This window comes from Carcharodon carcharias, chromosome 13, assembly GCF_017639515.1.
Source record: "Carcharodon carcharias isolate sCarCar2 chromosome 13, sCarCar2.pri, whole genome shotgun sequence".
In the NCBI taxonomy this organism is placed as follows: domain Eukaryota; kingdom Metazoa; phylum Chordata; class Chondrichthyes; order Lamniformes; family Lamnidae; genus Carcharodon; species Carcharodon carcharias.
In genome coordinates this window covers 145,390,927-145,406,054 of record NC_054479.1, presented here as the reverse complement: position 1 = coordinate 145,406,054, position 15,128 = coordinate 145,390,927, and positions in this window count along the sequence as shown.

Below are 15,128 nucleotides of genomic sequence, written 5' to 3'. Positions count from 1 at the left end.
CAAGCTTGAGGTTTCATATGAATCAGAGACTTTATTGCAGAAGATACTTCAAACAAAGTAAACAAACACGATGGGCTGAATTTTGCCCCCATCGAGGGGGGAGTTGATGAGCAGGCGCACACAGGCGCGTATCCAATTGGCGCCCCCAATCGGAGGTGTGGCGCCATTTTATCTGGGTGGATGGTGGGGGGAATCCCAAAGTCGAGACTTCACTCTCTCATGCATGCACACGAAAGAGCGCACATCTCCCTGAGGCTAAGTGCTGCCTCAGGGAGATCGGCTGTAAATGTAGAAAACCTTAAAATAGAAAAAAGAAATTTCCCTAACACGTCCCCTCATGTGATATGTCCATAATTTTCAAAAAAACGTTCTTAAAATTAAAAAAAATTATGTGAAACTTCATCCCGCCGCTGGATGAGGTTTGATGCTTTTTCTAATCCGTGCCGGGACTCCTGGCCCTTTAATTACATAATTGACTCTGTCAATGGCCTCAAGTGGCCATTAACAGGTCGGTGGGCACGCAGCTGATTTGGCTGCGCTCCTGCCTTCCTGATAATTTAACTGGGCGTGGTGACGTTGGGGGTTCCACCCAATATTACCGCACATCACTTTACGTGTCAGCGAGCAGGCCCCGCCCCCTGCTTGCCGACACCTGAAATCCTGCCCTACGAAACTGAAAATGCTGGGTGCAATTGAAAATAAGAATTATAGGATCTAATTGTTTCAATTTGCTCTAGGATATCAGTAAAAATGTGGCCAGAGGTATTGGAAAATTTACACAAACATATTGAGCTGAGGTTGGTGCAAAGCATTGAAAAACTTAAGCTATTAAGAATTTTATTGCTCATTCAAATTCGATTAAGCATCATTAAACTGAATAAATAATGAGTTACCAACTGGTTTGTGACAGAGGTTCACAGATAGTCAACTGTGAAATTGGGTGTTTCAGTTGAACTAAGTGATTTGGGTTAAAGTTGGCTTTTGCTACCTGGTTCTTTTAAGAAGTGAAAATTAGATAAATATCTTCTGGCTTTCAATTCCCCTCTGACAACCAGGTATCAACTGTAAGGAAAATAAGCTGTTGTTCTTTATCGGAATCATGATGACATAGTTCCCAACCTGATTTTGGGTTCTATCAGTCTGACAATGTTGGATTAAAGGGCATTACTGAACGAGGCAAGACTGCATCTTGGGGATTCTGTTTGCAGAATTCTGGGTGAGGAGCCCATCCCACACGGTTACAATATACCTCGGGCAAACACCGCCTCTCTCTCTGGGAGGTAAACAAAGAGGAGGTTAAAACCTGTGGCCAATTTAAGAGACAATCCTGCCAACTTTCTTTTTACAAATTGAAACATCTGCCTCTCTTGGGGATTGTACGCTTCTCTTTTGAAAGGCAGAGACAAATCTGTACTGACAACAGAACAAGACAATATCATTGTAACATCCTGATGCCTGAAGAAGGTGTAAGGAACAATTTTATAATATCTTGCTCTCAGTGTCCAGCCTCTATTCACAGTAAAGGGTGTTAGAAAATGAACACAAAACTCACTTTATCTTCCTATATAAAAACAAAAAAACTGCGGATGCTGGAAATCCAAAACAAAAACGGAATTACCTGGATAAACTCAGCAGGTCTGGCAGCATCGGCGGAGAAAAAAAGAGTTGACGTTTCGAGTCCTCATGACCCTTCGACAGTTCTGTCGAAGGGTCATGAGGACTCGAAACGTCAACTCTTTTCTTCTCCGCCGATGCTGCCAGACCTGCTGAGTTTTTCCAGGTAATTCTGTTTTCACTTTATCTTCCGTTTGTTCTTTTTTATCTCAGTTAAACGCAAATGGAACAGGGATAGTGATCAGTATTTAAAGAAAAAAAATCAATAAATGGAACATACAGGCAAAGAGGATGCATCCTAACTCATTAAGTTAACAAAGTTATGGAACATTTTATGCAGTGATAGTAGAGCTGAGGGAGAAATCTCTCCCTATCATCCTTTGATTCTAAGCAAACTTCACCATCCTCAGGAAATACGAATGCTGTTGACAACATGCCTGTATCCTGAATAGTCAAAAATCACCAGGCCACGCGTTATTGGTTTATGAAGAATCAGTGAAGAATGTTTTGTTTATACAATAATAAAGGGAAGATTCAGCCCAGGAGACTGTAGTGAGTAATGCAGTGCAGATGCTTTGTATTGCTGACTGTGATGTTTCATTGACAGAGTAAACAGAATATTAGGCAAGGGTGGAAATCATGACATGCTACAGTGTTAAGGTTTACACAAAATCTATCGCCTTGTCGCTACTTTATTGGTGAACTAATTGAATCTCAAAGTCAAGGCACTTTTGACATTGAGAACAGCTGTTTGGGTACGGGACTTTGTTGGAATGTTTCTCAGTGCTTTAAGAACAACAAAGAGCGAATAATGCTGTTGTCAGGAAATCGCTATCAATGGGATACATTTTTCTGTGTGTAAGGTTCAAGCGAAAATATTTAGCTAAACAGCTATTATAAACTTCAAACAACTAAAGTAATTTTTGTTTAAGTTTACTTGTAAAACAGAAAATTAGCTCAATTCATAATAAATGTTTTAAATAGGGAGTGTAATGAGGGTGTCATGTACCAATTAGTGCTGCTGCATCTGAGCGATGGCTATTTTCATTCAATGTTGGAACCCGTGCACACTCTCACGAACCTTCACTAGACCCTGAAATGCAAATGCTGCAAGAGAAAGTGTGTTGAACAGGTTAGTATTTTCAACATCAATTTTCACGACAATAAAGATATTCCAAGAGCGATGTGAAAATACTCAAAAACAAGATTCTGAAGCTTGCACTTGCTAAACGATTCAGTAACATCTACAAATAAGATGACTTGACCAGGACAGATTTAAATTTGGATCTTTGATTGAATTGTTCCAGTTTGGTTATGTTCATTTGAAACTGTTTCAGTTTGGCTATCCACTTGAAAAATGACAGACTTACAAATTGGATGAGTTGCAACAGTGCAGAGAGCCAACAAGGGCTTGATGGGCCAAATAACAATCTTCTGTGCTGTAAGCATACTAAGATTCTAACTGCAAATTGATTCATAGGCAGTGGGTATGCTGGTTCTGATTTTCCAAAATTTCCTAGATTCTGGAATGATCCCAGCAGATTGGAAGTTAGCAATTGTAATACTGCTATTCAAGTTAGGAGGGAGAGAGAAAACACGGAACTACAGGCTAGTTACTGACGTCAGTCATCAGGAAAGTGCTGAAATCTATAATTAAGGAAGTCTTAACAATTCACTTAGAAAAGCATAGTATGATTAGAACAATTCAACATGGTTTTTCAAAAGAGCATTTTCAGTGTTACGACTGTCCCTGGGCAAGGTCCCCCAATTCGTTAACTTCTCAAATGAGATCCCAATTTTGTTACATTCCCCAGTGAAGAGGAATGAGCTGGCTCCCCTTCTTCGTTCAACCCTCTCGGTTGGACGCAACAAGGTTAATTTAAAAGAGATACCTTCCCCCAGTAGATATCTTTTCCCAGTCCAAATGTAATTTTTTTAGAAAGAGCCAATTTAGCTAGGCTTTCTTGAGTCAAAGAAAGATTAAGATTATTAGCTACTAAGAACCCAAGAAAAAATAATAAAAAGGCAACACACATACACATAGATCAGAAATGAGAAGTTAAGAGCCAAAATAAAATGGTATTCAAATCAGTCTTTGGCTTGTCCGTGAGGCGTAGATGGTAAAAAGTTGTGGTTGTTGGTTTGGGTGATTCTGGTGGAGTTGACTTTGGCAGTTTCGCATTTGGTTTGAAGACACTTGGTTCTGCAGGATAGCTGAAGAAAATGCCCTATTTACTTTTTGATTGTGGCTTCCGCTGAGCCTTGTCTCCAGCAACAGAGAGAGAGAGATCTCACCTGCAACTGCAGGGGTGGCTAGTTGGTCTTCTGGTGCTGTCACTCTCACAGTGCACTAGCATACACTGCACCGCTCTACAGCTAGCTTGCTAGCCCATTTTTCTTGTAAGGGAAAATAAAATATGTCTTGCATCCAGAATCTGTTTTCTTTCATCTCTGACCATCTTACACATTCTTAGATATAAATCAACAGGATTTTAGATGGCTGCTGAGATATGGTAATCAGTCTTTTGTCTCAGCAACCACAGGAGATTAAAGTTCAGTTCTTTGCATCTTTCCCATCTCTCTTTTAAGCGTCTCTGCTTGAAGAAGGCTATGACACCTTTTTAGGTGCGACATTGCATATTCTCTCAGGACAGGTCTGTCAGTATAATCTACATTGCAATTTTCCAGAAAGTGGTCACTTTACATTATCAGCCATCTCTTGCTCAGTGTCCTTGCTTCTATTTCTTTAAAAACACACAATTCTTCCTTAAAAAGTTCAATATACCTGGAAGTAATTTGTGGCTATAATCGGTTTTTCTGTACATCAGTAATAATTAAGACTTATCAAACTGTTTAAAATTCACTTAGACTAGAATTGGTGAGCTTTGGTGAGGTAAGTGGGTAACTCCTGGATAAGTGCAGAATCATTGTGCTGTTCCCTGCATTTCAATGTCAAAACTCCTCATGAGATACTGGTGTGGCAAAACTTTCAGGAGCCGGAACAGAGCAATTCAGAGACTTTCTGACATTTAACTGAGCATCTGCAGTCAATAGAAGTTGCTGCCTGGCATAAACTTTAATACCAAAGCACTGGCAACCTCAATGATATCTTTAGCACAATATCCAGGCCATGTCATGGTCTAAGTATTCCTTCTGCTGCAAGAGTAAATATCTATTAAAAAGGTACATTATCCATCCTTTAAAATATTAAAAATATATATCATAAATAAACCTAGTTTTATCTCTGCTTCACAAAATCAATCAAAAATAGATTACCTCAGGTCTCTAGACCGTTGTTAGCTTCAACAGATTATCTATATTTAATATGAATTGCCTATTGATTTCTAATATTGTAACTTTCAATCCGAAATGCTTGATCCATTTTACTCATATATAACTTTTAAAGTGTATTTCTCTCAGCATGTCAGTAATGCTGCCAAGGCTACAACTATTGCCGATCTCTGAATGTTAACAACAACAACTTACATTTATATAGCACCTTTAAGGTAATTAAATGTCCCAAGATGTTTCACAAAAGTATTATATGACTAAGCTTGACACCGAGACACATAAGGTGATAGGTCAGATGACCAAAAGCTTGGTCAAAGATATAGGTTTTAAGGAGCATCTTAAATGAGCAAAGTGAGGTAGAGAGGTGGGGAGGTTTAGCCGGGGAATTCAAGAGCTGAGGGCCAAGGGAACTGAAGGCCATGTCCACCAATACTGGAGAAATTAACATTTCCAATGCTCAAGAGGACAGAATTAGAGCAGCAGAAATATTTGAGAGGGTTATGGGGCTGGAGGAGATCAGAGATAGGGAGGGATGAGACCATGGAGGAAAGCAAGGATAAGAATTTTAAAATCAAGATGTTGCTTGACCAGGAGCCAGTGCAAATGCAGGGGTGATAGGGGAGAGAGACTTTTTGCATGTTAAGACACAGGCAGCAGAATTTTGGATGACTTCAAGTTTTCAGTGAGTAGAGTGTGGGAGAGCAGCCAGGCTTCTGTTGGAATAGCTGAGTCCAGAGGTAACAAAGGCATGGATGAGGGTTTTGAGAGAGGAAAGTAATCAGCCTATGAACATACATATGTACATACGTGCATATGAACATGGAGCAGGAATAGGCCACTCAGCCCCTCGAGCCTGCTCTGCCATTTAATAAGATCATGGCTGATATGATAGTAACCTGAAATCTGCATCCCACCTACCCCCGATAACCTGTCACCTCCTTGCTTACCAAGAATCTACCCACCTCTGCCTTAAAAATATTTAAAATACTCAAACCACCTTTTCAAAAAGAGAGTTCCAAAGACTCACAACCCTTTGAGTGAAAAAAAATTCACCTCATCTGTTTTAAATGAGTGACCCCTTATTTTTAAACAATGACCCCTAGTTCTAGATTCTTCCACAAGAGGAAACATCCTTTCCACATCCACCCTTTCAAGACCCATCAGGATCGTATATGTTTCAATCAAGTCACCTCTTACTCTTCTAAATTCCAACGGAATCAAGCCTAGTCTTTCCAACCTTTTCTCATAAGACAGCCCACTCTTTCCAGTTATTAGTCTGGTAAACCTTCTCTGAACTGCTTCCAATGCATTTATATTCCTCTTTAAATAAGCTGGCCAATACTTTACACAGTACTCCCAATATAGCATCACTAGTGCCCTGTACATCTGAAGGTATAAATTCCCTACTTATGTATTTAATTCCCCTTGCAATAAATGATAACATTCTATTAGCTTTCTATTCTATTCTATGTAACTGTTTGGACACAGGATAGGTCAATGTCTGTGCAGAGCTGTATATAGTTGTTGCTAGTAATAAATTTCATGTAATTGTGTTCAACCACAACCCTCATCAGTCTCAATATCTTATTTAGTATAGAATGCATAGAGGCAGATTCCTTGAGGTCTACATTGGGACTCTCAACATATATGGTGGCAGCAGACTGGAAGAGACCACAACATGGTGGCAACGGTGGTCACTTCTAAAGATTTCACAGCAGTGAAGATTATTTCTGAAGATACCAGAACACAAGGCAGGAGATGAGTTAAGCAGCAACACCATTTGTAGTGAGTCTGCTTCCCCAGCTCCAATCCAGACTCCTCAAGGAAAGGACATTCTGTAAGTAAAGCACCTTAAGGGGAGTCACTTACAGGGAACCTCAGTCTAGGTTTAAAAACAAAAAGGGTCCAGTTCCTCAATCACCTGACATTAGCCACAGAGACTAGTTCCAACAAACACCTGGGTTCAGAAGCAAGTGAAGACCTCACTCCAAGCTCAGTGATTTGGGCAGCAGGTTTCATTTCATCTGAACGTTGGGATCAGCTATTTGGAAGCCACTCATCCTAACAGTGAAGACCATCAAGTTTGTTTGTTAAAAAAACCTCCAAAATACCCCAGACTGAGAGGTCTGGGAGAGGCAAGTTCCAACAGCTCTCAGCAGTGCTCGGCATGACTATTGGTTGATTCCGCCATTTTGTTTTTCAGTTTCAGCACCAGAATCAGCTTTCTCAGCCCACCAATCGAGGCATGATAGCAACCCAGCAGAACAAAAAGGCAAGTTTCAATACAGCAGCTGAAACAACAAGCAAGGCACAATCTCTGCGATCTAAAGATCTGCAACTTAAAATTCTTTGTCTTTATTTCAAGCCAGGCTAGAAGAAGCCAAGCATTAAAAGTGCTACTGCTAAAATATACAGCAAAAGGAGAAGCAAGCTTTTTCCATTAGTAGCTCATTGTCATGGCCCTGACGTGATACAATGTCACGCCATCTGTCCCCCAATAGCACAAGGACAAAAGAGAGGCAGCAAGCGTAAATTCTCATCCAAAGAGGCACAGCATTCAACACTACATTTGTGCAGCATCCAGTGCAGCCAATAACCAAGGGCATCATGGCCAATAGAGACTTGACTATGAGCTGGCATGCAAGAAATCTTCTTGCAAAATTTCAACTCTTTAGACAGAAGATGCACTTACACTTTGCGGATCAACAGGTAAAAGAACAAGAGAGGAAGGCTGCCAGATCACTAATTGCTCTTGGCAACAAGGGGCTAATGCATGTAAACTCATCAGGAATATCTGATAAAGACCAAAAAGACCCCAATAAAATCTTCAAGCTCATCAAAAATCAACTAAAGGTCCAAGTTCACTTTAGAATTCACAGGCTAGAGTTAAAGTCGTACCAACAACAGCCACATGAAAGCGTCAATTGATTTATAAACAGTTGCCAGCACAATAGAGCCAAATGTGACTTCAATGCCGAAGGCCTTGCAGAGAGATTGGTGGAGCTTGGCATTGCTTCAACACTCATCAAGTCTTTCAGAAAAGTGCTACTAGACAAAGCCAAAGATTACTCAATAAATGCATTCCTGGGCGAAGGTAGAAAGTTAAGGCACTAGTGGCTGGCGAACAGCACCTTCAATCACAAATCTACCAGTGCTGTGCTAACCAAAACATCAAAGGCACCCAAAACCTGCATGTGATGTGGTCTTACACACTTACCCAAGCAATGTCCAGCACTTTTCAACATGTGCAAAATATGCTTTACCAGAGGTCATTGGGCAAAACATCTCAAAAATTCAACAAACCAGACATAGCCAAAGTACAAAACTCACAACAAAGGATTCCACAGAAATCCGACACCAATGATAGTTCCAGGGCTTGTCCCACAAAACATAAGCATGTCAATAAACTGCAAAATATCCCCAATACACCACATTGTACAGATCCAAGCCGCACTGTACATATCCTCATCCTCACTCACCATGCGGACAGAATCAAGCGAACTGAAGTATTTGCCACTGTAAATGTTAAATACCAGCAACACTATGGACAGTATACCATACATGCAAAAATTGATACCAGTACAAGTGCCAACATCTTACAATTGCACATTCTCAGCACCACATACATGGGACGATAGCGTGGCATATTGCAGCCAACATCTGACAGGCTTACCCCCCACAATGGGCCTGACATCCCATGCATTGGCATCATCACAATACAATGCCAATGCGAAACATCCAGGTGGACATTGGAGACCTTTTATGTTTTAGAAACCAGTGGCCCAACAATGATCGGTCTTCCAGTGTGCACTAACATACACATGGCAACGATCCATGACATGGCAGAGGCCATTGTCACCGCACAGGAAAGCAAGGGTTGTTGGTGAGCTAAGATGTGCTTCAACAACACAAGGACCACGTCATAGAAGGCGTACCTGGGTGCCTGTGCAGCACCAATTAAAAAGTAGTTCTTGGTAAGGCTAAAGCAGAACTTGACAACAACCTACACAAGCTCATGGAGGCAGCCAGAAAGCCTGGCCTTGTTTTTAATAATGCCAAATGCCAAATCAATGTGTGTCAGATCAACTTTTTCAGCTCCATCTACTCCTCCCAAGGCATTCAGCCAGATCTAGCAAAAATAGAAGATATACAAAAGATTCCCACCCCACTACACAAAGACAACCTACAAAGGTACCTTCAGTTTTTTAACTTGCTATCCCCGTACATCATGGACTTTGCACTCAAAATTGCCCTACTCAGAGACCTCCTCAAGACTAACACACCATACATATGGCAAAAAGACCACCAGCACATTTTTCAGAGTTTGAAGGACATCCTGTCTTCAAGATCATGTGTCTTGCAATACTACAACCCCTCCAGCACACTGCACTCGAGGTGAATGCGTTACAGAAGCGTGTGGTTTGTGCCTACTACAGATTAACAAGCCTGTAGCTTTTGCCTCAAAGGCTTTCACCTCCGCACAAGCCAATTACTTTAACATTGAACAGGAAACTCTCATTAGTATTTGGCACCCAAAGCTTCCACATGTACCTGTTTGGAAAACGCTTCATGTTGAAACAGACCGTTAGCCATTGGAGATGATTTGCCGAAAACCTCTTCACCAGTGCACCACCATGGCTCCAGCGTCTACCCATGAAATTCAGGGCTGTGCACTTTATGTCCAATATAAACCAGGCTCTAAAATGGTAACCTCTGACACCCTGAGCGAGCTCCCCAACCCAGACAACAACACAAGTGTGTCTCTAGAGCTCCACATGGCCAAATCAAATACAAGGTGGAAGACAATCTCCATGTTGACTTGGTCCATTTTGGGCAAGGTCAAGCTGCAATGATACAACAAGCCACCCAAGAAGGTCCCGGGCTTCAACAGCTGAAACAAGTCATTCTCTCTGGTTGGCCCACCCACATCACCGGATGTTCACAAAATATCTGATTATTTTGGCAGTACAAAGATGAACTGAGCATTTTGAGAAGCATCATATTCAAAGGCAAGCAAGCCTTCATACCTCAGGAAACGCATCAAACCATGTCAGGTCACCTACATGCTGGACACACGGACGCAGAATGAACAAAACACCTTGCCAGGCAATTGGTTTATTGGCCAGGTATTAATAGCGACGTTGACAGATTGACACAGATGTGTCTTACCTGCCCAGATGCACCAACCACAGCAGGGAGAGAACCATTGTTACCACATGATATGCCCTCTGCTCCATGGTCCAAAATAGCCACTGATTATTCCGTCTGGAGGGCAAAGATTACATCTTGGTAATGGACTATTTTACCAAGTTCCCTTTCGTTCACCAGATCAAGGACATGACCAGCTTTACAATTGTTGACACAGTCACCATGGTTTTCAGTGTATTTGGTGTGCCTAAAATCTTCGTCTCAGCCAAGAATCCTCAATTTACAGAACAACCCTTCCAGGACACGTTCACAAAACGGGATGTGAAACGCATCACATCTTCCCCGCACTCCCTTCAGTCCAATGGATTAGCAGAACGGACCATCAAGATGGTCAAAGCGACACCTCTAAAGTGGAAGGCAACCAAGCAAGATTTCCGAATCACCATGTTCAATCTCTGTGCCACACTACATGGAGAGGGTCTACCTCACCCGCCAATTTGATGTTTAGGAGGTAAGCCTGTACCCACCTCCTGTCCCATCTACCCCCAATCCAGATGGAAACTCATGATGTTCTACTGGAACGGAGAGAGTGTATGTCTCAGCAGTACAACTAGAGAGTAAAACCATTAACACAGTTAAATGTAGGTCAAAGTGTGCACATTCCAGATACCCACACAAAGACTTGGGTACAGGGAAAGGCCCTGCCAAAGGCCACACAGCCACGGTCATACAAGGTTGAGAAGCCAAATGGACAGATCCTCAGAAGAAGCCTTTAGCACATTGGCATCGCACATGCTGAACTGCAGATGGATCAGATGCAAGGGGACACCTGGAAGTTCCCGTCCAAGTCACTCACCATCCTGACTTGGAAATATATCGCAGCTCCTTCACTGTCGCTGAGTCAAAATCCTCAAACTCCCTTCCTAACAGCACTGTGGGTGTACCTACACCACAGGGATTGCAGCGGTTCAAGAAGGCGGCTCACCACCACCTTCTCAAGGGTAATTAGGGATGGGTAATAAATGCTGGCCCAGCCAGCGAAGCCTACATCCCGTGAATGAATAAAAAAAAACTATAAACTCACAGGGCTACAGGAATAGAGCAGGGGAATGGGGCTGAGTGAATTGCTCTGCCAAGATCTAGCATGGACTTGATGGGCCAAATGGCTTCCTTCTGTGCAATAATGACGGTATGACACAGCTATCTGATTCCAGTCACTCCAAATAGTTATAAAATTGGACCTCTCAGTTCACACTGAATTTTGTTCTTGACTTCACATCTTGTGTTGATTTCAGTTATTAAACATTCAAGCTCTAGAAAATGTGATTACCAGTGCCTTGGAAGATATTTCCTTGTGTTTTTCATGGTGGGATATACTCTAGACAGAATGAACAACTTTCTACTTCTTGAACAATGCTAAGTCTGGCATCACTTTGATTAGATCAGGAAGCTTTCCTGCACATTTCATTGATCATTGGGGATCTGGAATTCTCTCTCCCAAAATGCTGCAGATATAGGAGTATGGTGTGGCCATTCAGCCCTGCGAGCCTACCCCAGCATTCAGCTAGATCATGATAGATCTATACCTCAGTTCTACCCACCTTTGTTCCAAAACCCACAATAACCTTATCTAACAATAATCTATAAATCTCAGTCTTGAAAATGTTCTTTCTAGGATGATGCTGAATATGGATTAATGAACTAAGGTATCCTTCTCCTTTCCTTAATCTTTTGATGTGGCATTTCCTGGAATAAATCAGGTAGTTAGGCAATCTGACTTTTCTTGCTCTGGAGCTCTGAAGCTTCAGCCTTGAAGAAGGGTCATGTGGACTGGAAACGTTAACTCTATTTCTCTCTCCACAGATGCTGTTAGACCTGCTGAGTTTTTCCAGCATTTTCTACTTTTACTCTGATTTTTCTTGCACTGTGCTTATAGGGTGAGATTTCCTGCAAGGTTGATTTGTCTACTCCCATCTGCTCCTTGTCTCTTGTGCAAGAAGTCTCCAGAGGCTGATTGAAATCATAGAGATATTGAGGCCTGTCATCACTTTCATTCTCACTGCCAAGGTCCTGCTGAAAGTAAATCATGGGTTCAACTCTTCCTGTAACAAATAGTCCTTTAGTAGTACAGAACTAGAGTATTGCTGAAAAGAGAGACACATGTCAGAGCTTTTTGTCTTGCACTCATCAGGACATCTCATAAGAATCCATGGGATTCATGGGAATGCCACTTGCCAACCAATCAGCACTGTCTTCATATGCAGTATAAATGATTGTTTTCCCCTTATATTGATATCCTTGCAACCTGTCCTGATGAGTGCAAGATGAAAAGCTTCAACATGTCTCTTTTTTCAGCAATACCCCTGTAGCATTGCTCCAAAGTGACCACTTGCTTCCATTGTGAAGCACAGCGTGCGTACACACAGCTCCTCTAACACTGCCTGTAATGGAATTAATACTGAGTATTGGAAACAGGGAGAGAGGAACTAGAGGCCAGATCATTGCAGTCTCAGGTCACGATGCCTTACATATTATTTCTTACCTCTAACCCTCTTCTCGGTTTTCCATGAGAATTAGCAGCAGGGGAAATCCCAGTGGCTAGGCCATTGTAATCATTACACCTTCATAATGCGTAGGAAGGTTCTAAGTGGGGAGACAACCATAGAAACCTGCATGGCAAAACTAGTCAGACTTTGAAAACTAAGAGAATCACATAAGAAAATCTGAGAACAATTTGCAGGTTGCAGGGAAGAGGGGAAGTGTTGTTTTGTAAATCTCTAATGCTAAACAGCTTCTGAAGGAATGAGACTCCACATTTGTAAAATTATATTTTCAGGCCCAGTGAAGTTATTTACCTGTTATCATACCATTACTCAAGAATGCAGCAGCCCTAATATTTCTGGCATCTTTAGTAAGGAATTAGTGAGTAAGTACCCAAATTCCCCTCCTGCCAGTCTTTTAATATTGATTCGCTTGATGAGGACTGATACATTGCAGCTTGTGGAAGAACAGGAATGCAACTGTCGGCAATCTCTGGATTTCACATTTAAACATGCATGTGCAGGCACCAGAGGTTGGTGTTTGATTTAATTTGTTATAACAATGAATACCATTACAGTGCTGCTTATAGCTGCTCCGGCCAGGAGATCTGCTGTCATGGTATGTCACAGTCATCTGTCTAATGCCATCCTCACACATCCAGCTGTAGTTTGTCTACAACTGCTCAATGATGTCCATCATCCAACTACAAATGGTTGACCCCTCTTTCTGCTGCCCTCCACTTTTCCTCTAGAAAATATCTCCATTAGAATGCTTTTAGCCTCTGTTATTATCACTACAATTTTGGCCAAAATCATGCAGAATTTATCTGAAGAATAAACCCAAATTTATTGTGATGATGACAGTTCCTGATAGATCATATAAATCACTAAGGTTGTTTTTGGGAGCAATTCATGTAATGAGTTTCTATGCAACAAAGATTTATTATTAATGACTCTTCCTAACAAAGCCTTTCGTTTAACATTACTTTGGAAATATTTTCTTGCTGCATGTGCTGGATTTCTGTCATAAGCACAGCAATCGCCTTGGATTAATTCATTCTGTGTTACATTGTGTGCGGTGCCAAAAAGATGGAATATTAACAGAACATACAGCGTGTAATGCCAAAACCAAAGAGAATAGCATGGTGGAGAAAGCCAGGAGCTAGGACAACAGGGAAAGCTTCTTAACAGTAACTGCTCAAACGTACTTCCCAGTAATAAATACATTTAAGTATGAATGAAAGTGATAGAATCTCAAACTGGTTTTGTAAGGTGGGGAAATCATCTTTCTGGAGGGCAAACTTTCTCTCTCTCTTATATTCCAATTGCGTTGAAAACTCCAAAAGAGTGCAATATTAGCTCAGCTTCTGAAATGCTGATATGAAATAGCAGAGTGGAATAACTGTTATCTGTACCATTCATTCCCAATACAATTAGAACCGAATCTGAAACTTTACATTTTGGTGTAAATTGAGAATCCATAGATGTCAACCCTGGACTGATGGCTGGAAAATACCATATTTTTTTTAAAAACTGGCTTGCATCATTACTGGTGAAATAAAATGTTTTTTTTATGTTGATGTGTTATTTCAGGAACATGCTGAGATGTAATGGTACCATTAGAAATTAATTTGACATAGCAATGGACATGCAAAGTGAGACTTTCAATGAGTAAGAGTTAGAACAAGGATACTACAGTTAAGAATTAAGCTGTAGGTCAGCAGATATCCATCAGAATGTGTTTTATATATATATAAAAGTAGACATTTTGTGATGTATTTAACAATAAATGTCTCCAAATAACACTAGGATAAAGTAAAGACTGATATATGTGACTAATTCTGTCCCTGATTTGCTGGTGTACATAAAAATGCTGAGAATATTTGAGTATCGGTCTATGGAAATGTACTGTTGAAGCAGGAAAGCTTTGAAGATCTGAAGGAGGTCTGCCTGAGTTTGTCCCAGCTGAAGCTCTTGTAATAGTTGGAGATCAACTAGAGAACTCTGATTACAGCATCCTAGGTGGATCATAAAATGACTACACAATTAAATACTAAACCATTTTAAGGAACTAACAAAGAACATTACATTTATCTAAAAAAATACTCAATTGAGTCATCAGCTAAAGTGAATTTAACATAACATGAACGCTTGACACTACTTAAAGGTATATATTAAATGGAAACTGTACAGTATTAGAATGGAGTTGATACCCTGTGTACAAGCAATTATACACTTACTTTACCAATCAGAGATGGTATAGGAATAAATAACGCCAACACCATCAGTTTGCTCTTGAATATTATCTTCTCCTGCTCCAGTGGCTAGTCTACTCAGTTTGGAATGCATATCCATGATTTGATACAGCTGTGAAATACCAGATCAAAGTAACACTCCTGCCTCCCATGTATGCATAATTTTCTGATTTGGGGTTAAGGGGAACTGCTTTGAACTAGGCAACCTGTAGCTAGATTATTTCACATTCTGATCTTCCCCTTGTTCAATGAAAGTACCTGACCATAAGAACATAACAAA